Here is a 23,399-nt window from a genome sequence, read left to right on the forward strand (position 1 = left end):
ATTTGGTGCCTTGGACATGACCGAGGACCTTAAGATTTTGCATGAACCGAGGACTGGCACCCACGTAACACGAGAAAATATGAAAAGTGTTAATATGTAGTAAAAACCTTAGAAAATCTCCGTGTTTCGTCATTCACCATCGAATCGATATAACGCGAGATCGTCACATTGGTCGCATTTCTCTCTGAAACGGTTACATTTATGGTCTGCCAGCCCTTGTCGCGTGCTGCGGTATGTGGGGACAATACAAGCAGCACAGTAGAACACAGAAGAAGCATCTAAGTTGATGCAATCGCCCAGTAAGAAGAGCTACATTTATAGTTTTAGTTATCGATTATTGAATTATTGGTCGATTTGGTGCCTTGGACATGACCGAGGACCTTAAGATTTTCATGAACCGAGGACTGGTACCCACGTAACACAAGAAAATGTGAAAAGTGTTAGTATGTAGTAAAAACCTTAGAAAATCTCCGTGTTTCGTCATTCACCATCGAATCGATATAACGCGAGATCGTCACATTGGTCGCATTTCTCTCTGAAACGGTTACATTTATGGTCTGCCAGCCCTTGTCGCGTGCTGCGGTATGTGGGGACAATACAAGCAGCACAGTAGAACACAGAAGAAGCATCTAAGTTGATGCAATCGCCCAGTAAGAAGAGCTACATTTATAGTTTTAGTTATCGATTATTGAATTATTGGTCGATTTGGTGCCTTGGACATGACCGAGGACCTTAACATTTTGCATTAACCGAGGACTGGTACCCACATAACACGAGAAAATGTGAAAAGTGTTAATATGTAGTAAAAACCTTTGAAAATCTCCGTGTTTCGTCATTCACCATCGAATCGATATAACGCGAGATCGTCACATTGGTCGCATTTCTCTCTGAAACGGTTACATTTATGGTCTGCCAGCCCTTGTCGCGTGCTGCGGTATGTGGGGACAATACAAGCAGCACAGTAGAACACAGAAGAAGCATCTAAGTTGATGCAATCGCCCAGTAAGAAGAGCTACATTTATAGTTTTAGTTATCGATTATTGAATTATTGGTCGGTTTGGTGCCTTGGACATGACCGAGGACCTTAAGATTTTGCATGAACCGAGGACTGGTACCCACGTAACACAAGAAAATGTGAAAAGTGTTAATATGTAGTAAAAACCTTAGAAAATCTCCGTGTTTCGTCATTCACCATCGAATCGATATAACGCGAGATCGTCACATTGGTCGCATTTCTCTCTGAAACGGTTACATTTATGGTCTGCCAGCCCTTGTCGCGTGCTGCGGTATGTGGGGACAATACAAGCAGCACAGTAGAACACAGAAGAAGCATCTAAGTTGATGCAATCGCCCAGTAAGAAGAGCTACATTTATAGTTTTAGTTATCGATTATTGAATTATTGGTCGGTTTGGTGCCTTGGACATGACCGAGGACCTTAAGATTTTGCATGAACCGAGGACTGGTACCCACGTAACACGAGAAAATGTGAAAAGTGTTAATATGTAGTAAAAACCTTAGAAAATCTCCGTGTTTCGTCATTCACCATCGGATCGATATAACGCGAGATCGTCACATTGGTCGCATTTCTCTCCGAAACGGTTACATTTATGGTCTGCCAGCCCTTGTCGCGTGCTGCGGTATGTGGGAACAACACAAGCAGCACAGTAGAACACAGAAGAAGCATCTAAGTTGATGCAATCGCCCAGTAAGAACAGCTACATTTATTGTTTTAGTTATCGATTATTGAATTATTGGTCGGTTTGGTGCCTTGGACATGACAGAGGACCTTAAGATTTTGCATGAACCGAGGACTGGTACCCACGTAACACAAGAAAATGTGAAAAGTGTTAATATGTAGTAACAACCTTAGAAAATCTCCGTGTTTCGTCATTCACCATCGAATCGATATAATGCGAGACCGTCACATTGGTCGCATTTATCTCTGAAACGGTTACATTTATGGTCTGCCAGCCCTTGTCGCGTGCTGCGGTATGTGGGGACAATACAAGCAGCACAGTAGAACACAGAAGAAGCATCTAAGTTGATGCAATCGCCCAGTAAGAAGAGCTACATTTATAGTTTTAGTTATCGATTATTGAATTATTGGTCGATTTGGTGCCTTGGACATGACCGAGGACCTTAAGATTTTGCATGAACCGAGGACTGGTACCCACGTAACACAAGAAAATGTGAAAAGTGTTAAAATGTGGTAAAAACCTTAGAAAATCTCCGTGTTTCGTCATTCACCATCGAATCGATATAACGCGAGATCGTCACATTGGTCGCATTTCTCTCTGAAACGGTTACATTTATGGTCTGCCAGCCCTTGTCTCGTGCTGCGGTATGTGGGGACAATACAAGCAGCACAGTAGAACACAGAAGAAGCATCTAAGTTGATGCAATCGCCCAGTAAGAAGAGCTACATTTATAGTTTGAGTTATCGATTATTGAATTATTGGTCGGTTTGGTGCCTTGGACATGACCGAGGACCTTAAGATTTTGCATGAACCGAGGACTGGCACCCACGTAACACAAGAAAATGTGAAAAGTGTTAATATGTAGTAAAAACCTTAGAAAATCTCCGTGTTTCGTCATTCACCATCGAATCGATATAACGCGAGATCGTCACATTGGTCGCATTTATCTCTGAAAAGGTTACATTTATGGTCTGCCAGCCCTTGTCGCGTGCTGCGGTATGTGGGGACAATACAAGAAGCACAGTAGAACACAGGAGAAGCATCTAAGTTGATGCAATCGCCCACTAAGAAGTGCTACATTTATAGTTTTAGTTATCGATTATTGAATTATTGGTCGGTTTGGTGCCTTGGACATGACCGAGGACATTAAGATTTTGCATGAACCGAGGACTGGTACCCACGTAACACAAGAAAATGTGAAAAGTGTTAATATGTAGTAAAAACCTTAGAAAATCTCCGTGTTTCGTCATTCACCATCGAATCGTTATAACGCGAGATCGTCACATTGGTCGCATTTCTCTCTGAAACGGTTACATTTATGGTCTGCCAGCCCTTGTCGCGTGCTGCGGTATGTGGGGACAATACAAGCAGCACAGTAGAACACAGAAGAAGCATCTAAGTTCATGCAATCGCCCAGTAATAAGAGCTACATTTATAGTTTTAGTTATCGATTATTGAATTATTGGTCGGTTTGGTGCCTTGGACATGACCGAGGACCTTAACATTTTGCATGAACCGAGGACTGGTACCCACGTAACACAAGAAAATGTGAAAAGTGTTAATATGTAGTAAAAACCTTAGAAAATCTCCGTGTTTCGTCATTCACCATCGAATCGATATAACGCGAGATCGTCACATTGGTCGCATTTCTCTCTGAAACGGTTACATTTATGGTCTGCCAGCCCTTGTCTCGTGCTGCGGTATGTGGGGACAATACAAGCAGCACAGTAGAACACAGAAGAAGCATCTAAGTTGATGCAATAGCCCAGTAAGAAGAGCTACATTTATAGTTTTAGTTATCGATTATTGAATTATTGGTCGATTTGGTGCCTTGGACATGACCGAGGACCTTAAGATTTTGCATGAACCGAGGACTGGCACCCACTAAACACGAGAAAATATGAAAAGTGTTAATATGTAGTAAATACCTTAGAAAATCTCCGTGTTTCGTCATTCACCATCGAATCGATATAACGCGAGATCGTCACATTGGTCGCATTAATCTCTCAAACGGTTACATTTATGGTCTGCCAGCCCTTGTCTCGTGCTGCGGTATGTGGGGACAATACAAGCAGCACAGTAGAACACAGAAGAAGCATCTAAGTTGATGCAATAGCCCAGTAAGAAGAACTACATTTATAGTTTTAGTTATCGATTATTGAATTATTGGTCGATTTGGTGCCTTGTACATGACCGAGGACCTTAAGATTTTGCATGAACCGAGGACTGGCACCCACTTAACACGAGAAAATATGAAAAGTGTTAATATGTAGTAAATACCTTAGAAAATCTCCGTGTTTCGTCATTCACCATCGAATCGATATAACGCGAGATCGTCACATTGGTCGCATTTCTCTGTGAAACGGTTACATTTATGGTCCGCCAGCCCTTGTGGCGTGCTGCGGTATGTGTGGACATAACAAGCAGCACAGTAGAACACAGGAGAAGCATCTAAGTTGATGCAATCGCCCAGTAAGAAGTGCTACATTTATAGTTTTAGTTATCGATTATTGAATTATTGGTCGGTTTGGTGCCTTGGACATGACCGAGGACCTTAAGATTTTGCATGAACCGAGGACTGGTACCCACGTAACACAAGAAAATGTGAAAAGTGTTAATATGTAGTAAAAACCTTAGAAAATCTCCGTGTTTCGTCATTCACCATCGAATCGATATAACGCGAGATCGTCACATTGGTCGCATTAATCTCTGAAACGGTTACATTTATGGTCTGCCAGCCCTTGTCGCGTGCTGCGGTATGTGGGGACAATACAAGTAGCACAGTAGAACACAGAAGAAGCATCTAAGTTGATGCAATCGCCCAGTAAGAAGAGCTACATTTATAGTTTTAGTTATCGATTATTGAATTATTGGTCGATTTGGTGCCTTGGACATGACCGAGGACCTTAAGATTTTGCATGAACCGAGGACTGGCACCCACGTACAACGAGAAAATATGAAAAGTGTTAAAATGTAGTAAAAACCTTAGAAAATCTCCGTGTTTCGTCATTCACCATCGAATCGATATAACGCGAGATCGTCACATTGGTCGCATTTCTCTCTGAAACGGTTACATTTATGGTCTGCCAGCCCTTGTCGCGTGCTGCGGTATGTGGGGACAATACAAGCAGCACAGTAGAACACAGGAGAAGCATTTAAGTTGTTGCAATCGCCCAGTAAGAAGTGCTACATTTATAGTTTTAGTTATCGATTATTGAATTATTGGTCGGTTTGGTGCCTTGGACATGACCGAGGACCTTAACATTTTGCATGAACCGAGGACTGGTACCCACATAACACGAGAAAATGTGAAAAGTGTTAATATGTAGTAAAAACCTTAGAAAATCTCCGTGTTTCGTCATTCACCATCGAATCGATATAACGCGAGATCGTCACATTGGTCGCATTTCTCTCTGAAACGGTTACATTTATGGTCTGCCAGCCCTTGTCTCGTGCTGCGGTATGTGAGGACAATACAAGCAGCACAGTAGAACACAGAAGAAGCATCTACGTTGATGCAATAGCCCAGTAAGAAGAGCTACATTTATAGTTTTAGTTATCGATTATTGAATTATTGGTCGATTTGGTGCCTTGGACATGACCGAGGACCTTAAGATTTTGCATGAACCGAGGACTGGCACCCACGTAACACGAGAAAATATGAAAAGTGTTAATATGTAGTAAAAACCTTAGAAAATCTCCGTGTTTCGTCATTCACCATCGAATCGATATAACGCGAGATCGTCACATTGGTCGCATTTCTCTCTGAAACGGTTACATTTATGGTCTGCCAGCCCTTGTCGCGTGCTGCGGTATGTGGGGACAATACAAGCAGCACAGTAGAACACAGAAGAAGCATCTAAGTTGATGCAATCGCCCAGTAAGAAGAGCTACATTTATAGTTTTAGTTATCGATTATTGAATTATTGGTCGATTTGGTGCCTTGGACATGACCGAGGACCTTAAGATTTTCATGAACCGAGGACTGGTACCCACGTAACACAAGAAAATGTGAAAAGTGTTAGTATGTAGTAAAAACCTTAGAAAATCTCCGTGTTTCGTCATTCACCATCGAATCGATATAACGCGAGATCGTCACATTGGTCGCATTTCTCTCTGAAACGGTTACATTTATGGTCTGCCAGCCCTTGTCGCGTGCTGCGGTATGTGGGGACAATACAAGCAGCACAGTAGAACACAGAAGAAGCATCTAAGTTGATGCAATCGCCCAGTAAGAAGAGCTACATTTATAGTTTTAGTTATCGATTATTGAATTATTGGTCGATTTGGTGCCTTGGACATGACCGAGGACCTTAACATTTTGCATTAACCGAGGACTGGTACCCACATAACACGAGAAAATGTGAAAAGTGTTAATATGTAGTAAAAACCTTTGAAAATCTCCGTGTTTCGTCATTCACCATCGAATCGATATAACGCGAGATCGTCACATTGGTCGCATTTCTCTCTGAAACGGTTACATTTATGGTCTGCCAGCCCTTGTCGCGTGCTGCGGTATGTGGGGACAATACAAGCAGCACAGTAGAACACAGAAGAAGCATCTAAGTTGATGCAATCGCCCAGTAAGAAGAGCTACATTTATAGTTTTAGTTATCGATTATTGAATTATTGGTCGGTTTGGTGCCTTGGACATGACCGAGGACCTTAAGATTTTGCATGAACCGAGGACTGGTACCCACGTAACACAAGAAAATGTGAAAAGTGTTAATATGTAGTAAAAACCTTAGAAAATCTCCGTGTTTCGTCATTCACCATCGAATCGATATAACGCGAGATCGTCACATTGGTCGCATTTCTCTCTGAAACGGTTACATTTATGGTCTGCCAGCCCTTGTCGCGTGCTGCGGTATGTGGGGACAATACAAGCAGCACAGTAGAACACAGAAGAAGCATCTAAGTTGATGCAATCGCCCAGTAAGAAGAGCTACATTTATAGTTTTATTTACTGATTATTGAATTATTGGTCGATTTGGTGCCTTGGACATGACCGAGGACCTTAACATTTTGCATGAACCGAGGACTGGTACCCACATAACACGAGAAAATGTGAAAAGTGTTAATATGTAGTAAAAACCTTAGAAAATCTCCGTGTTTCGTCATTCACCATCGAATCGATATAACGCGAGATCGTCACATTGGTCGCATTTCTCTCTGAAACGGTTACATTTATGGTCTGCCAGCCCTTGTCGCGTGCTGCGGTATGTGGGGACAATACAAGCAGCACAGTAGAACACAGAAGAAGCATCTAAGTTGATGCAATCGCCCAGTAAGAAGAGCTACATTTATAGTTTTAGTTATCGATTATTGAATTATTGGTCGATTTGGTGCCTTGGACATGACCGAGGACCTTAAGATTTTGCATGAACCGAGGACTGGTACCCACGTAACACAAGAAAATGTGAAAAGTGTTAATATGTAGTAAAAACCTTAGAAAATCTCCGTGTTTCGTCATTCACCATCGAATCCATATAACGCGAGATCGTCACATTGGTCGCATTTCTCTCTGAAACGGTTACATTTATGGTCTGCCAGCCCTTGTCGCGTGCTGCGGTATGTGGGTACAATACAAGCAGCACAGTAGAACACAGAAGAAGCACTAAATTGATGCAATCTCCCCGTAAGAAAAGCTACTTTTATAGTTTTAGTTATCGATTATTGAATTATTGGTCGGTTTGGTGCCTTGGACATGACCGAGGACCTTAAGATTTTGCATGAACCGAGGACTGGTACCCATGTAACACAAGAAAATGTGAAAAGTGTTAATATGTAGTAAAAACCTTAGAAAATCTCCGTGTTTCGTCATTCACCATCGAATCGATATAATGCGAGATCGTCACATTGGTCGCATTTCTCTCTGCAACGGTTACATTTATGGTCTGCCAGCCCTTGTCGCGTGCTGCGGTATGTGGGGACAATACAAGCTGCACAGTAGAACACAGAAGAAGCATCTAAGTTGATGCAATCGCCCAGTAAGAAGAGCTACATTTATAGTTTTAGTTATCGATTATTGAATTATTGGTCGATTTGGTGCCTTGGACATGACCGAGTACCTTAAGATTTTGCATGAACCGAGGACTGGTACCCACGTAACACAAGAAAATGTGAAAAGTGTTAAAATGTGGTAAAAACCTTAGAAAATATCCGTGTTTCGTCATTCACCTTCGAATCGATATAACGCGAGATCGTCACATTGGTCGCATTTCTCTCTGAAACGGTTACATTTATGGTCTGCCAGCCCTTGTCGCGTGCTGCGGTATGTGGGGACAATACAAGCAGCACAGTAGAACACAGAAGAAGCATCTAAGTTGATGCAATCGCCCAGTAAGAAGAGCTACATTTATAGTTTTAGTTATCGATTATTGAATTATTGGTCGGTTTGGTGCCTTGGACATGACCGAGGACCTTAAGATTTTGCATGAACCGAGGACTGGTACCCACGTAACACAAGAAAATGTGAAAAGTGTTAATATGTAGTAAAAACCTTAGAAAATCTCCGTGTTTCGTCATTCACCATCGAATCGATATAACGCGAGATCGTCACATTGGTCGCATTTCTCTCTGAAACGGTTACATTTATGGTCTGCCAGCCCTTGTCTCGTGCTGCGGTATGTGGGGACAATACAAGCAGCACAGTAGAACACAGGAGAAGCATCTAAGTTGATGCAATCGCCCAGTAAGAAGAGCTACATTTATAGTTTTAGTTATCGATTATTGAATTATTGGTCGATTTGGTGCCTTGGACATGACCGAGGACCTTAAGATTTTGCATGAACCGAGGACTGGCACCCACTAAACACGAGAAAATATGAAAAGTGTTAATATGTAGTAAATACCTTAGAAAATCTCCGTGTTTCGTCATTCACCATCGAATCGATATAACGCGAGATCGTCACATTGGTCGCATTAATCTCTCAAACGGTTACATTTATGGTCTGCCAGCCCTTGTCTCGTGCTGCGGTATGTGGGGACAATACAAGCAGCACAGTAGAACACAGAAGAAGCATCTAAGTTGATGCAATAGCCCAGTAAGAAGAACTACATTTATAGTTTTAGTTATCGATTATTGAATTATTGGTCGATTTGGTGCCTTGTACATGACCGAGGACCTTAAGATTTTGCATGAACCGAGGACTGGCACCCACTAAACACGAGAAAATATGAAAAGTGTTAATATGTAGTAAATACCTTAGAAAATCTCCGTGTTTCGTCATTCACCATCGAATCGATATAACGCGAGATCGTCACATTGGTCGCATTTCTCTCTGAAACGGTTACATTTATGGTCTGCCAGCCCTTGTGGCGTGCTGCGGTATGTGGGGACAATACAAGCAGCACAGTAGAACACAGGAGAAGCATCTAAGTTGATGCAATAGCCCAGTAAGAAGAGCTACATTTATAGTTTTAGTTATCGATTATTGAATTATTGGTCGATTTGGTGCCTTGGACATGACCGAGGACCTTAAGATTTTGCATGAACCGAGGACTGGCACCCACTAAACACGAGAAAATATGAAAAGTGTTAATATGTAGTAAATACCTTAGAAAATCTCCGTGTTTCGTCATTCACCATCGAATCGATATAACGCGAGATCGTCACATTGGTCGCATTTCTCTCTGAAACGGTTACATTTATGGTCTGCCAGCCCTTGTCGCGTGCTGCGGTATGTGGGGACAATACAAGCAGCACAGTAGAACACAGAAGAAGCATCTAAGTTGATGCAATCGCCCAGTAAGAAGAGCTACATTTATAGTTTTAGTTATCGATTATTGAATTATTGGTCGGTTTGGTGCCTTGGACATGACCGAGGACCTTAAGATTTTGCATGAACCGAGGACTGGTACCCACGTAACACAAGAAAATGTGAAAAGTGTTAATATGTAGTAAAAACCTTAGAAAATCTCCGTGTTTCGTCATTCACCATCGAATCGATATAACGCGAGATCGTCACATTGGTCGCATTTCTCTCTGAAACGGTTACATTTATGGTCTGCCAGCCCTTGTCTCGTGCTGCGGTATGTGGGGACAATACAAGCAGCACAGTAGAACACAGGAGAAGCATCTAAGTTGATGCAATCGCCCAGTAAGAAGAGCTACATTTATAGTTTTAGTTATCGATTATTGAATTATTGGTCGATTTGGTGCCTTGGACATGACCGAGGACCTTAAGATTTTGCATGAACCGAGGACTGGCACCCACTAAACACGAGAAAATATGAAAAGTGTTAATATGTAGTAAATACCTTAGAAAATCTCCGTGTTTCGTCATTCACCATCGAATCGATATAACGCGAGATCGTCACATTGGTCGCATTAATCTCTCAAACGGTTACATTTATGGTCTGCCAGCCCTTGTCTCGTGCTGCGGTATGTGGGGACAATACAAGCAGCACAGTAGAACACAGAAGAAGCATCTAAGTTGATGCAATAGCCCAGTAAGAAGAACTACATTTATAGTTTTAGTTATCGATTATTGAATTATTGGTCGATTTGGTGCCTTGTACATGACCGAGGACCTTAAGATTTTGCATGAACCGAGGACTGGCACCCACTAAACACGAGAAAATATGAAAAGTGTTAATATGTAGTAAATACCTTAGAAAATCTCCGTGTTTCGTCATTCACCATCGAATCGATATAACGCGAGATCGTCACATTGGTCGCATTTCTCTCTGAAACGGTTACATTTATGGTCTGCCAGCCCTTGTGGCGTGCTGCGGTATGTGGGGACAATACAAGCAGCACAGTAGAACACAGAAGAAGCATCTAAGTTGATGCAATAGCCCAGTAAGAAGAACTACATTTATAGTTTTAGTTATCGATTATTGAATTATTGGTCGATTTGGTGCCTTGTACATGACCGAGGACCTTAAGATTTTGCATGAACCGAGGACTGGCACCCACTAAACACGAGAAAATATGAAAAGTGTTAATATGTAGTAAATACCTTAGAAAATCTCCGTGTTTCGTCATTCACCATCGAATCGATATAACGCGAGATCGTCACATTGGTCGCATTTCTCTCTGAAACGGTTACATTTATGGTCTGCCAGCCCTTGTCGCGTGCTGCGGTATGTGGGGACAATACAAGCAGCACAGTAGAACACAGAAGAAGCATCTAAGTTGATGCAATCGCCCAGTAAGAAGAGCTACATTTATAGTTTTAGTTATCGATTATTGAATTATTGGTCGGTTTGGTGCCTTGGACATGACCGAGGACCTTAAGATTTTGCATGAACCGAGGACTGGTACCCACGTAACACAAGAAAATGTGAAAAGTGTTAATATGTAGTAAAAACCTTAGAAAATCTCCGTGTTTCGTCATTCACCATCGAATCGATATAACGCGAGATCGTCACATTGGTCGCATTTCTCTCTGAAACGGTTACATTTATGGTCTGCCAGCCCTTGTCTCGTGCTGCGGTATGTGGGGACAATACAAGCAGCACAGTAGAACACAGGAGAAGCATCTAAGTTGATGCAATAGCCCAGTAAGAAGAGCTACATTTATAGTTTTAGTTATCGATTATTGAATTATTGGTCGATTTGGTGCCTTGGACATGACCGAGGACCTTAAGATTTTGCATGAACCGAGGACTGGCACCCACTAAACACGAGAAAATATGAAAAGTGTTAATATGTAGTAAATACCTTAGAAAATCTCCGTGTTTCGTCATTCACCATCGAATCGATATAACGCGAGATCGTCACATTGGTCGCATTAATCTCTCAAACGGTTACATTTATGGTCTGCCAGCCCTTGTCTCGTGCTGCGGTATGTGGGGACAATACAAGCAGCACAGTAGAACACAGAAGAAGCATCTAAGTTGATGCAATAGCCCAGTAAGAAGAACTACATTTATAGTTTTAGTTATCGATTATTGAATTATTGGTCGATTTGGTGCCTTGTACATGACCGAGGACCTTAAGATTTTGCATGAACCGAGGACTGGCACCCACTTAACACGAGAAAATATGAAAAGTGTTAATATGTAGTAAATACCTTAGAAAATCTCCGTGTTTCGTCATTCACCATCGAATCGATATAACGCGAGATCGTCACATTGGTCGCATTTCTCTGTGAAACGGTTACATTTATGGTCCGCCAGCCCTTGTGGCGTGCTGCGGTATGTGTGGACATAACAAGCAGCACAGTAGAACACAGGAGAAGCATCTAAGTTGATGCAATCGCCCAGTAAGAAGTGCTACATTTATAGTTTTAGTTATCGATTATTGAATTATTGGTCGGTTTGGTGCCTTGGACATGACCGAGGACCTTAAGATTTTGCATGAACCGAGGACTGGTACCCACGTAACACAAGAAAATGTGAAAAGTGTTAATATGTAGTAAAAACCTTAGAAAATCTCCGTGTTTCGTCATTCACCATCGAATCGATATAACGCGAGATCGTCACATTGGTCGCATTAATCTCTGAAACGGTTACATTTATGGTCTGCCAGCCCTTGTCGCGTGCTGCGGTATGTGGGGACAATACAAGTAGCACAGTAGAACACAGAAGAAGCATCTAAGTTGATGCAATCGCCCAGTAAGAAGAGCTACATTTATAGTTTTAGTTATCGATTATTGAATTATTGGTCGATTTGGTGCCTTGGACATGACCGAGGACCTTAAGATTTTGCATGAACCGAGGACTGGCACCCACGTACAACGAGAAAATATGAAAAGTGTTAAAATGTAGTAAAAACCTTAGAAAATCTCCGTGTTTCGTCATTCACCATCGAATCGATATAACGCGAGATCGTCACATTGGTCGCATTTCTCTCTGAAACGGTTACATTTATGGTCTGCCAGCCCTTGTCGCGTGCTGCGGTATGTGGGGACAATACAAGCAGCACAGTAGAACACAGGAGAAGCATTTAAGTTGTTGCAATCGCCCAGTAAGAAGTGCTACATTTATAGTTTTAGTTATCGATTATTGAATTATTGGTCGGTTTGGTGCCTTGGACATGACCGAGGACCTTAACATTTTGCATGAACCGAGGACTGGTACCCACATAACACGAGAAAATGTGAAAAGTGTTAATATGTAGTAAAAACCTTAGAAAATCTCCGTGTTTCGTCATTCACCATCGAATCGATATAACGCGAGATCGTCACATTGGTCGCATTTCTCTCTGAAACGGTTACATTTATGGTCTGCCAGCCCTTGTCTCGTGCTGCGGTATGTGAGGACAATACAAGCAGCACAGTAGAACACAGAAGAAGCATCTACGTTGATGCAATAGCCCAGTAAGAAGAGCTACATTTATAGTTTTAGTTATCGATTATTGAATTATTGGTCGATTTGGTGCCTTGGACATGACCGAGGACCTTAAGATTTTGCATGAACCGAGGACTGGCACCCACGTAACACGAGAAAATATGAAAAGTGTTAATATGTAGTAAAAACCTTAGAAAATCTCCGTGTTTCGTCATTCACCATCGAATCGATATAACGCGAGATCGTCACATTGGTCGCATTTCTCTCTGAAACGGTTACATTTATGGTCTGCCAGCCCTTGTCGCGTGCTGCGGTATGTGGGGACAATACAAGCAGCACAGTAGAACACAGAAGAAGCATCTAAGTTGATGCAATCGCCCAGTAAGAAGATCTACATTTATAGTTTTAGTTATCGATTATTGAATTATTGGTCGATTTGGTGCCTTGGACATGACCGAGGACCTTAAGATTTTCATGAACCGAGGACTGGTACCCACGTAACACAAGAAAATGTGAAAAGTGTTAGTATGTAGTAAAAACCTTAGAAAATCTCCGTGTTTCGTCATTCACCATCGAATCGATATAACGCGAGATCGTCACATTGGTCGCATTTCTCTCTGAAACGGTTACATTTATGGTCTGCCAGCCCTTGTCGCGTGCTGCGGTATGTGGGGACAATACAAGCAGCACAGTAGAACACAGAAGAAGCATCTAAGTTGATGCAATCGCCCAGTAAGAAGAGCTACATTTATAGTTTTAGTTATCGATTATTGAATTATTGGTCGATTTGGTGCCTTGGACATGACCGAGGACCTTAACATTTTGCATTAACCGAGGACTGGTACCCACATAACACGAGAAAATGTGAAAAGTGTTAATATGTAGTAAAAACCTTTGAAAATCTCCGTGTTTCGTCATTCACCATCGAATCGATATAACGCGAGATCGTCACATTGGTCGCATTTCTCTCTGAAACGGTTACATTTATGGTCTGCCAGCCCTTGTCGCGTGCTGCGGTATGTGGGGACAATACAAGCAGCACAGTAGAACACAGAAGAAGCATCTAAGTTGATGCAATCGCCCAGTAAGAAGAGCTACATTTATAGTTTTAGTTATCGATTATTGAATTATTGGTCGATTTGGTGCCTTGGACATGACCGAGGACCTTAAGATTTTGCATGAACCGAGGACTGGTACCCACGTAACACAAGAAAATGTGAAAAGTGTTAATATGTAGTAAAAACCTTAGAAAATCTCCGTGTTTCGTCATTCACCATCGAATCCATATAACGCGAGATCGTCACATTGGTCGCATTTCTCTCTGAAACGGTTACATTTATGGTCTGCCAGCCCTTGTCGCGTGCTGCGGTATGTGGGTACAATACAAGCAGCACAGTAGAACACAGAAGAAGCACTAAATTGATGCAATCTCCCCGTAAGAAAAGCTACTTTTATAGTTTTAGTTATCGATTATTGAATTATTGGTCGGTTTGGTGCCTTGGACATGACCGAGGACCTTAAGATTTTGCATGAACCGAGGACTGGTACCCATGTAACACAAGAAAATGTGAAAAGTGTTAATATGTAGTAAAAACCTTAGAAAATCTCCGTGTTTCGTCATTCACCATCGAATCGATATAATGCGAGATCGTCACATTGGTCGCATTTCTCTCTGCAACGGTTACATTTATGGTCTGCCAGCCCTTGTCGCGTGCTGCGGTATGTGGGGACAATACAAGCTGCACAGTAGAACACAGAAGAAGCATCTAAGTTGATGCAATCGCCCAGTAAGAAGAGCTACATTTATAGTTTTAGTTATCGATTATTGAATTATTGGTCGATTTGGTGCCTTGGACATGACCGAGGACCTTAAGATTTTGCATGAACCGAGGACTGGTACCCACGTAACACAAGAAAATGTGAAAAGTGTTAAAATGTGGTAAAAACCTTAGAAAATATCCGTGTTTCGTCATTCACCTTCGAATCGATATAACGCGAGATCGTCACATTGGTCGCATTTCTCTCTGAAACGGTTACATTTATGGTCTGCCAGCCCTTGTCGCGTGCTGCGGTATGTGGGGACAATACAAGCAGCACAGTAGAACACAGAAGAAGCATCTAAGTTGATGCAATCGCCCAGTAAGAAGAGCTACATTTATAGTTTTAGTTATCGATTATTGAATTATTGGTCGGTTTGGTGCCTTGGACATGACCGAGGACCTTAAGATTTTGCATGAACCGAGGACTGGTACCCACGTAACACAAGAAAATGTGAAAAGTGTTAATATGTAGTAAAAACCTTAGAAAATCTCCGTGTTTCGTCATTCACCATCGAATCGATATAACGCGAGATCGTCACATTGGTCGCATTAATCTCTCAAACGGTTACATTTATGGTCTGCCAGCCCTTGTCTCGTGCTGCGGTATGTGGGGACAATACAAGCAGCACAGTAGAACACAGAAGAAGCATCTAAGTTGATGCAATCGCCCAGTAAGAAGAGCTACATTTATAGTTTTAGTTATCGATTATTGAATTATTGGTCGATTTGGTGCCTTGGACATGACCGAGGACCTTAAGATTTTCATGAACCGAGGACTGGTACCCACGTAACACAAGAAAATGTGAAAAGTGTTAGTATGTAGTAAAAACCTTAGAAAATCTCCGTGTTTCGTCATTCACCATCGAATCGATATAACGCGAGATCGTCACATTGGTCGCATTTCTCTCTGAAACGGTTACATTTATGGTCTGCCAGCCCTTGTCGCGTGCTGCGGTATGTGGGGACAATACAAGCAGCACAGTAGAACACAGAAGAAGCATCTAAGTTGATGCAATCGCCCAGTAAGAAGAGCTACATTTATAGTTTTAGTTATCGATTATTGAATTATTGGTCGGTTTGGTGCCTTGGACATGACCGAGGACCTTAAGATTTTGCATGAACCGAGGACTGGTACCCACGTAACACAAGAAAATGTGAAAAGTGTTAATATGTAGTAAAAACCTTAGAAAATCTCCGTGTTTCGTCATTCACCATCGAATCGATATAACGCGAGATCGTCACATTGGTCGCATTTCTCTCTGAAACGGTTACATTTATGGTCTGCCAGCCCTTGTCGCGTGCTGCGGTATGTGGGGACAATACAAGCAGCACAGTAGAACACAGAAGAAGCATCTAAGTTGATGCAATCGCCCAGAAGGAAGTGCTACATTTATAGTTTTAGTTATCGATTATTGAATTATTGGTCGGTTTGGTGCCTCGGACATGACCGAGGACCTTAAGATTTTGCATGAACGGAGGACTGGTACCCACGTAACACAAGAAAATGTGAAAAGTGTTAATATGTAGTAAAAACCTTAGAAAATCTCCGTGTTTCGTCATTCACCATCGAATCGATATAACGCGAGATCGTCACATTGGTCGCATTTCTCTCTGAAACTGTTACATTTATGGTCTGCCAGCCCTTGTCGCGTGCTGCGGTATGTGGGGACAATACAAGCAGCACAGTAGAACACAGAAGAAGCATCTAAGTTGATGCAATCGCCCAGTAAGAAGAGCTACATTTATAGTTTTATTTACTGATTATTGAATTATTGGTCGATTTGGTGCCTTGGACATGACCGAGGACCTTAACATTTTGCATGAACCGAGGACTGGTACCCACATAACACGAGAAAATGTGAAAAGTGTTAATATGTAGTAAAAACCTTAGAAAATCTCCGTGTTTCGTCATTCACCATCGAATCGATATAACGCGAGATCGTCACATTGGTCGCATTTCTCTCTGAAACGGTTACATTTATGGTCTGCCAGCCCTTGTCGCGTGCTGCGGTATGTGGGGACAATACAAGCAGCACAGTAGAACACAGAAGAAGCATCTAAGTTGATGCAATCGCCCAGTAAGAAGAGCTACATTTATAGTTTTAGTTATCGATTATTGAATTATTGGTCGATTTGGTGCCTTGGACATGACCGAGGACCTTAAGATTTTGCATGAACCGAGGACTGGTACCCACGTAACACAAGAAAATGTGAAAAGTGTTAATATGTAGTAAAAACCTTAGAAAATCTCCGTGTTTCGTCATTCACCATCGAATCCATATAACGCGAGATCGTCACATTGGTCGCATTTCTCTCTGAAACGGTTACATTTATGGTCTGCCAGCCCTTGTCGCGTGCTGCGGTATGTGGGTACAATACAAGCAGCACAGTAGAACACAGAAGAAGCACTAAATTGATGCAATCTCCCCGTAAGAAAAGCTACTTTTATAGTTTTAGTTATCGATTATTGAATTATTGGTCGGTTTGGTGCCTTGGACATGACCGAGGACCTTAAGATTTTGCATGAACCGAGGACTGGTACCCATGTAACACAAGAAAATGTGAAAAGTGTTAATATGTAGTAAAAACCTTAGAAAATCTCCGTGTTTCGTCATTCACCATCGAATCGATATAATGCGAGATCGTCACATTGGTCGCATTTCTCTCTGCAACGGTTACATTTATGGTCTGCCAGCCCTTGTCGCGTGCTGCGGTATGTGGGGACAATACAAGCTGCACAGTAGAACACAGAAGAAGCATCTAAGTTGATGCAATCGCCCAGTAAGAAGAGCTACATTTATAGTTTTAGTTATCGATTATTGAATTATTGGTCGATTTGGTGCCTTGGACATGACCGAGGACCTTAAGATTTTGCATGAACCGAGGACTGGTACCCACGTAACACAAGAAAATGTGAAAAGTGTTAAAATGTGGTAAAAACCTTAGAAAATATCCGTGTTTCGTCATTCACCTTCGAATCGATATAACGCGAGATCGTCACATTGGTCGCATTTATCTCTGAAACGGTTACATTTATGGTCTGCCAGCCCTTGTCGCGTGCTGCGGTATGTGGGGACAATACAAGCAGCACAGTAGAACACAGAAGAAGCATCTAAGTTGATGCAATCGCCCAGTAAGAAGAGCTACATTTATAGTTTTAGTTATCGATTATTGAATTATTGGTCGGTTTGGTGCCTTGGACATGACCGAGGACCTTAAGATTTTGCATGAACCGAGGACTGGTACTCACGTAACACAAGAAAATGTGAAAAGTGTTAATATGTAGTAAAAACCTTAGAAAATCTCCGTGTTTCGTCATTCACCATCGAATCGATATAACGCGAGATCGTCACATTGGTCGCATTTCTCTCTGAAACGGTTACATTTATGGTCTGCCAGCCCTTGTCGCGTGCTGCGGTATGTGGGGACAATACAAGCAGCACAGTAGAACACAGAAGAAGCATCTAAGTTGATGCAATCGCCCAGAAGGAAGTGCTACATTTATAGTTTTAGTTATCGATTATTGAATTATTGGTCGGTTTGGTGCCTTGTACATGACCGAGGACCTTAAGATTTTGCATGAACGGAGGACTGGTACCCACGTAACACAAGAAAATGTGAAAAGTGTTAATATGTAGTAAAAACCTTAGAAAATCTCCGTGTTTCGTCATTCACCATCGAATCGATATAACGCGAGATCGTCACATTGGTTGCATTTCTCTCTGAAACGGTTACATTTATGGTCTGCCAGCCCTTGTCGCGTGCTGCGGTATGTGGGGACAATACAAGCAGCACAGTAGAACACAGAAGAAGCACTAAATTGATGCAATCGCCCAGTAAGAAGAGCTACATTTATAGTTTTAGTTATCGATTATTGAATTATTGGTCGATTTGGTGCCTTGGACATGACCGAGGACCTTAAGATTTTGCATGGACCGAGGACTGGTACCCACGTAACACAAGAAACTGTGAAAAGTGTTAAAATGTGGTAAAAACCTTAGAAAATATCCGTCTTTCATCATTCACCATCGAATCGATATAACGCGAGATCGTCACATTGGTCGCATTTCTCTCTGAAACGGTTACATTTATGGTCTGCCAGCCCTTGTCGCGTGCTGCGGTATGTGGGGACAATACAAGCAGCACATTAGAACACAGAAGAAGCATCTAAGTTGATGCAATCGCCCAGTAAAAAGTGCTACATTTGTAGTTTTAGTTATCGATTATTGAATTATTGGTCGGTTTGGTGCCTTGGACATGACCGAGGACCTTAAGATTTTGCATGAACCGAGGACTGGTACCCACGTAACACAAGAAAATGTGAAAAGTGTTAATATGTAGTAAAAACCTTAGAAAATCTCCGTGTTTCGTCATTCACCATCGAATCGATATAACGCGAGATCGTCACATTGGTCGCATTTCTCTCTGAAACGGTTACATTTATGGTCTGCCAGCCCTTGTCGCGTGCTGCGGTATGTGGGGACAATACAAGCAGAACAGTACAACACAGAAGAAGCATCTAAGTTGATGCAATCGCCCAGTAAGAAGAGCTACATTTATAGTTTTAGTTATCGATTATTGAATTATTGGTCGGTTTGGTGCCTTGGACATGACCGAGGACATTAAGATTTTGCATGAACCGAGGACTGGTACCCACGTAAGACAAGAAAATGTGAAAAGTGTTAATATGTAGTAAAAACCTTAGAAAATCTCCGTGTTTCGTCATTCACCATCGAATCGATATAACGCGAGATCGTCACATTGGTCGCATTTCTCTCTGAAACGGTTACATTTATGGTCTGCCAGCTCTTGTCGCGTGCTGCGGTATGTGGGGACAATACAAGCAGCACAGTAGAACACAGAAGAAGCATCTAAGTTGATGCAATCGCCCAGAAAGAAGAGCTACATTTATAGTTTTAGTTATCGATTATTGAATTATTGGTCGATTTGGTGCCTTGGACATGACCGAGGACCTTAACATTTTGCATGAACCGAGGACTGGTACCCACATAACACGAGAAAATGTGAAAAGTGTTAATATGTAGTAAAAACATTAGAAAATCTCCGTGTTTCGTCATTCACCATCGAATCGATATAACGCGAGATCGTCACATTGGTCGCATTTCTCTCTGAAACGGTTACATTTATGGTCTGCCAGCCCTTGTCGCGTGCTGCGGTATGTGGGGACAATACAAGCAGCACAGTAGAACACAGAAGAAGCAACTAAGTTGATGCAATCGCCCAGTAAGAAGAGCTACATTTATAGTTTTAGTTATCGATTATTGAATTATTGGTCGGTTTGGTGCCTTGGACATGACCGAGGACCTTAAGGTTTTGCATGAACCGAGAACTGGTACCCACGTAACACAAGAAAATGTGAAAAGTGTTAATATGTAGTAAAAACCTTAGAAAATCTCCGTGTTTCGTCATTCACCATCGAATCGATATAATGCGAGATCGTCACATTGGTCGCATTAATCTCTGAAACGGTTACATTTATGGTCTGCCAGCCCTTGTCGCGTGCTGCGGTATGTGGGGACAATACAAGCATCACAGTAGAACACAGAAGAAGCATCTAAGTTGATGCAATCGCCCAGTAAGAAGAGCTACATTTATAGTTTTAGTTATCGATTATTGAATTATTGGTCGATTTGGTGCCTTGGACATGACCGAGGACCATAACATTTTGCATGAACCGAGGACTGGTACCCACATAACACGAGAAAATGTGAAAAGTGTTAATATGTAGTAAAAACCTTAGAAAATCTCCGTGTTTCGTCATTCACCATCGAATCGATATAACGCGAGATCGTCACATTGGTCGCATTTCTCTCTGAAACGGTTACATTTATGGTCTGCCAGCCCTTGTCGCGTGCTGCGGTATGTGGGGACAATACAAGCAGCACAGTAGAACACAGAAGAAGCATCTAAGTTGATGCAATCGCCCAGTAAGAAGAGCTACATTTATAGTTTTAGTTATCGATTATTGAATTATTGGTCGATTTGGTGCCTTGGACATGACCGAGGACCTTAAGATTTTGCATGAACCGAGGACTGGTACCCATGTTACACAAGAAAATGTGAAAAATGTTAAAATGTGGTAAAAACCTTAGAAAATCTCCGTGTTTTGTCATTCACCATCGAATCGATATAACGCGTGATCGTCACATTGGTCGCATTTCTCTCTGAAACGGTTACATTTATGGTCTGCCAGCCGTTGTCGCGTGTTGCGGTATGTGGGGACAATACAAGCAGCACAGTAGAACACAGAAGAAGCATCTAAGTTGATGCAATCGCCCAGTAAGAAGAGCTACATTTATAGTTTTAGCTATCGATTATTGAATTATTGGTCGATTTGGTGCCTTGGACATGACTGAGGACCTTAAGATTTTGCATGAACCGAGGACTGGCACCCACGTAACACGAGGAAATATGAAAAGTGTTAATATGTAGTAAAAACCTTAGAAAATCTCCGTGTTTCGTGATTCACCATCGAATCGATATAACGCGAGATCGTCACATTGGTCGCATTTCTCTCTGAAACGGTTACATTTATGGTCTGCCAGCCCTTGTCGCGTGCTGCGGTATGTGGGGACAATACAAGCAGCACAGTAGAACACAGAAGAAGCATCTAAGTTGATGCAATAGCCCAGTAAGAAGAGCTACATTTATAGTTTTAGTTATCGATTATTGAATTATTGGTCGATTTGGTGCCTTGGACATGACCGAGGACCTTAAGATTTTGCATGAACCGAGGACTGGCACCCACGTACCACGAGAAAATATGAAAAGTGTTAAAATGTAGTAAAAACCTTAGAAAATCTCCGTGTTTCGTCATTCACCATCGAATCGATATAACGCGAGATCGTCACATTGGTCGCATTTCTCTCTGAAACGGTTACATTTATGGTCTGCCAGCCCTTGTCGCGTGCTGCGGTATGTGGGGACAATACAAGCAGCACAGTAGAACACAGGAGAAGCATTTAAGTTGTTGCAATCGCCCAGTAAGAAGTGCTACATTTATTGTTTTAGTTATCGATTATTGAATAATTGGTCGGTTTGGTGCCTTGGACATGACCGAGGACCTTAACATTTTGCATGAACCGAGGACTGGTACCCACATAACACGAGAAAATGTGAAAAGTGTTAGTATGTAGTAAAAACCTTAGAAAATCTCCGTGTTTCGTCATTCACCATCGAATCGATGTAATGCGAGATCGTCACATTGGTCGCATTTCTCTCTGAAATGGTTACATTTATGGTCTGCCAGCCCTTGTCGCGTGCTGCGGTATGTGGGGACAATACAAGCAGCACAGTAGAACACAGAAGAAGCATCTAAGTTGATGCAATCGCCCAGTAAGAAGTGCTACATTTATAGTTTTAGTTATCGATTATTGAATTATTGGTCGGTTTGGTGCCTTGGACATGACCGAGGACCTTAAGATTTTGCATGAACCGAGGACTGGTACCCACGTAACACAAGAAAATGTGAAAAGTGTTAATATGTAGTAAAAACCTAAGAAAATCTCCGTGTTTCGTCATTCACCATCGTATCGATATAATGCGAGATCGTCAAATTGGTCGCATTTCTCTCTGAAACGGTTACATTTATGGTCTGCCAGCCCTTGTCGCGTGCTGCGGTATGTGGGGACAATACAAGCAGCACAGTAGAACACAGAAGAAGCATCTAAGTTGATGCAATCGCCCAGTAAGAAGAGCTACATTTATAGTTTTAGTTATCGATTATTGAATTATTGGTCGATTTGGTGCCTTGGACATGACCGAGGACCTTAAGATTTTGCATGAACCGAGGACTGGCACCCACGTAACACGAGAAAATGTGGAAAGTGTTAATATGTAGTAAAAACCTTAGAAAATCTCCGTGTTTCGTCATTCACCATCGAATCGATATAACGCGAGATCGTCACATTGGTCGCATTTCTCTCTGAAACGGTTACATTTATGGTCTGCTAGCCCTTGTCGCGTGCTGCGGTATGTGGGGACAATACAAGCAGTACAGTAGAACACAGAAGAAGCATCTAAGTTGATGCAATCGCCCAGAAAGATGTGCTACATTTATAGTTTTAGTTATCGATTATTGAATTATTGGTCGGTTTGGTGCCTTGGACATGACCGAGGACCTTAAGATTTTGCATGAACCGAGGACTGGTACCCACGTAGCACAAGAAAATGTGAAAAGTGTTAATATGTAGTAAAAACCTTAGAAAATCTCCGTGTTTCGTCATTCACCATCGAATCGATATAACGCGAGATCGTCACATTGGTCGCATTTCTCTCTGAAACGGTTACATTTATGGTCTGCTAGCCCTTGTCGCGTGCTGCGGTATGTGGGGACAATACAAGCAGCACAGTAGAACACAGAAGAAGCATCTAAGTTGATGCAATCGCCCAGTAAGAAGAGCTACATTTATAGTTTTAGTTATCGATTATTGAATTATTGGTCGATTTGGTGCCTTGGACATGACCGAGGACGTTAAGATTTTGCATGAACCGTGGACTGGTACCCACGTAACACAAGAAAATGTGAAAAGTGTTAATATGTAGTAGAAACCTTAGAAAATCTCCGTGTTTCGTCATTCACCATCGAAACGATATAACGCGAGATCGTCACATTGGTCG

This window comes from Schistocerca nitens, unplaced genomic scaffold, assembly GCF_023898315.1.
Source record: "Schistocerca nitens isolate TAMUIC-IGC-003100 unplaced genomic scaffold, iqSchNite1.1 HiC_scaffold_468, whole genome shotgun sequence".
In the NCBI taxonomy this organism is placed as follows: domain Eukaryota; kingdom Metazoa; phylum Arthropoda; class Insecta; order Orthoptera; family Acrididae; genus Schistocerca; species Schistocerca nitens.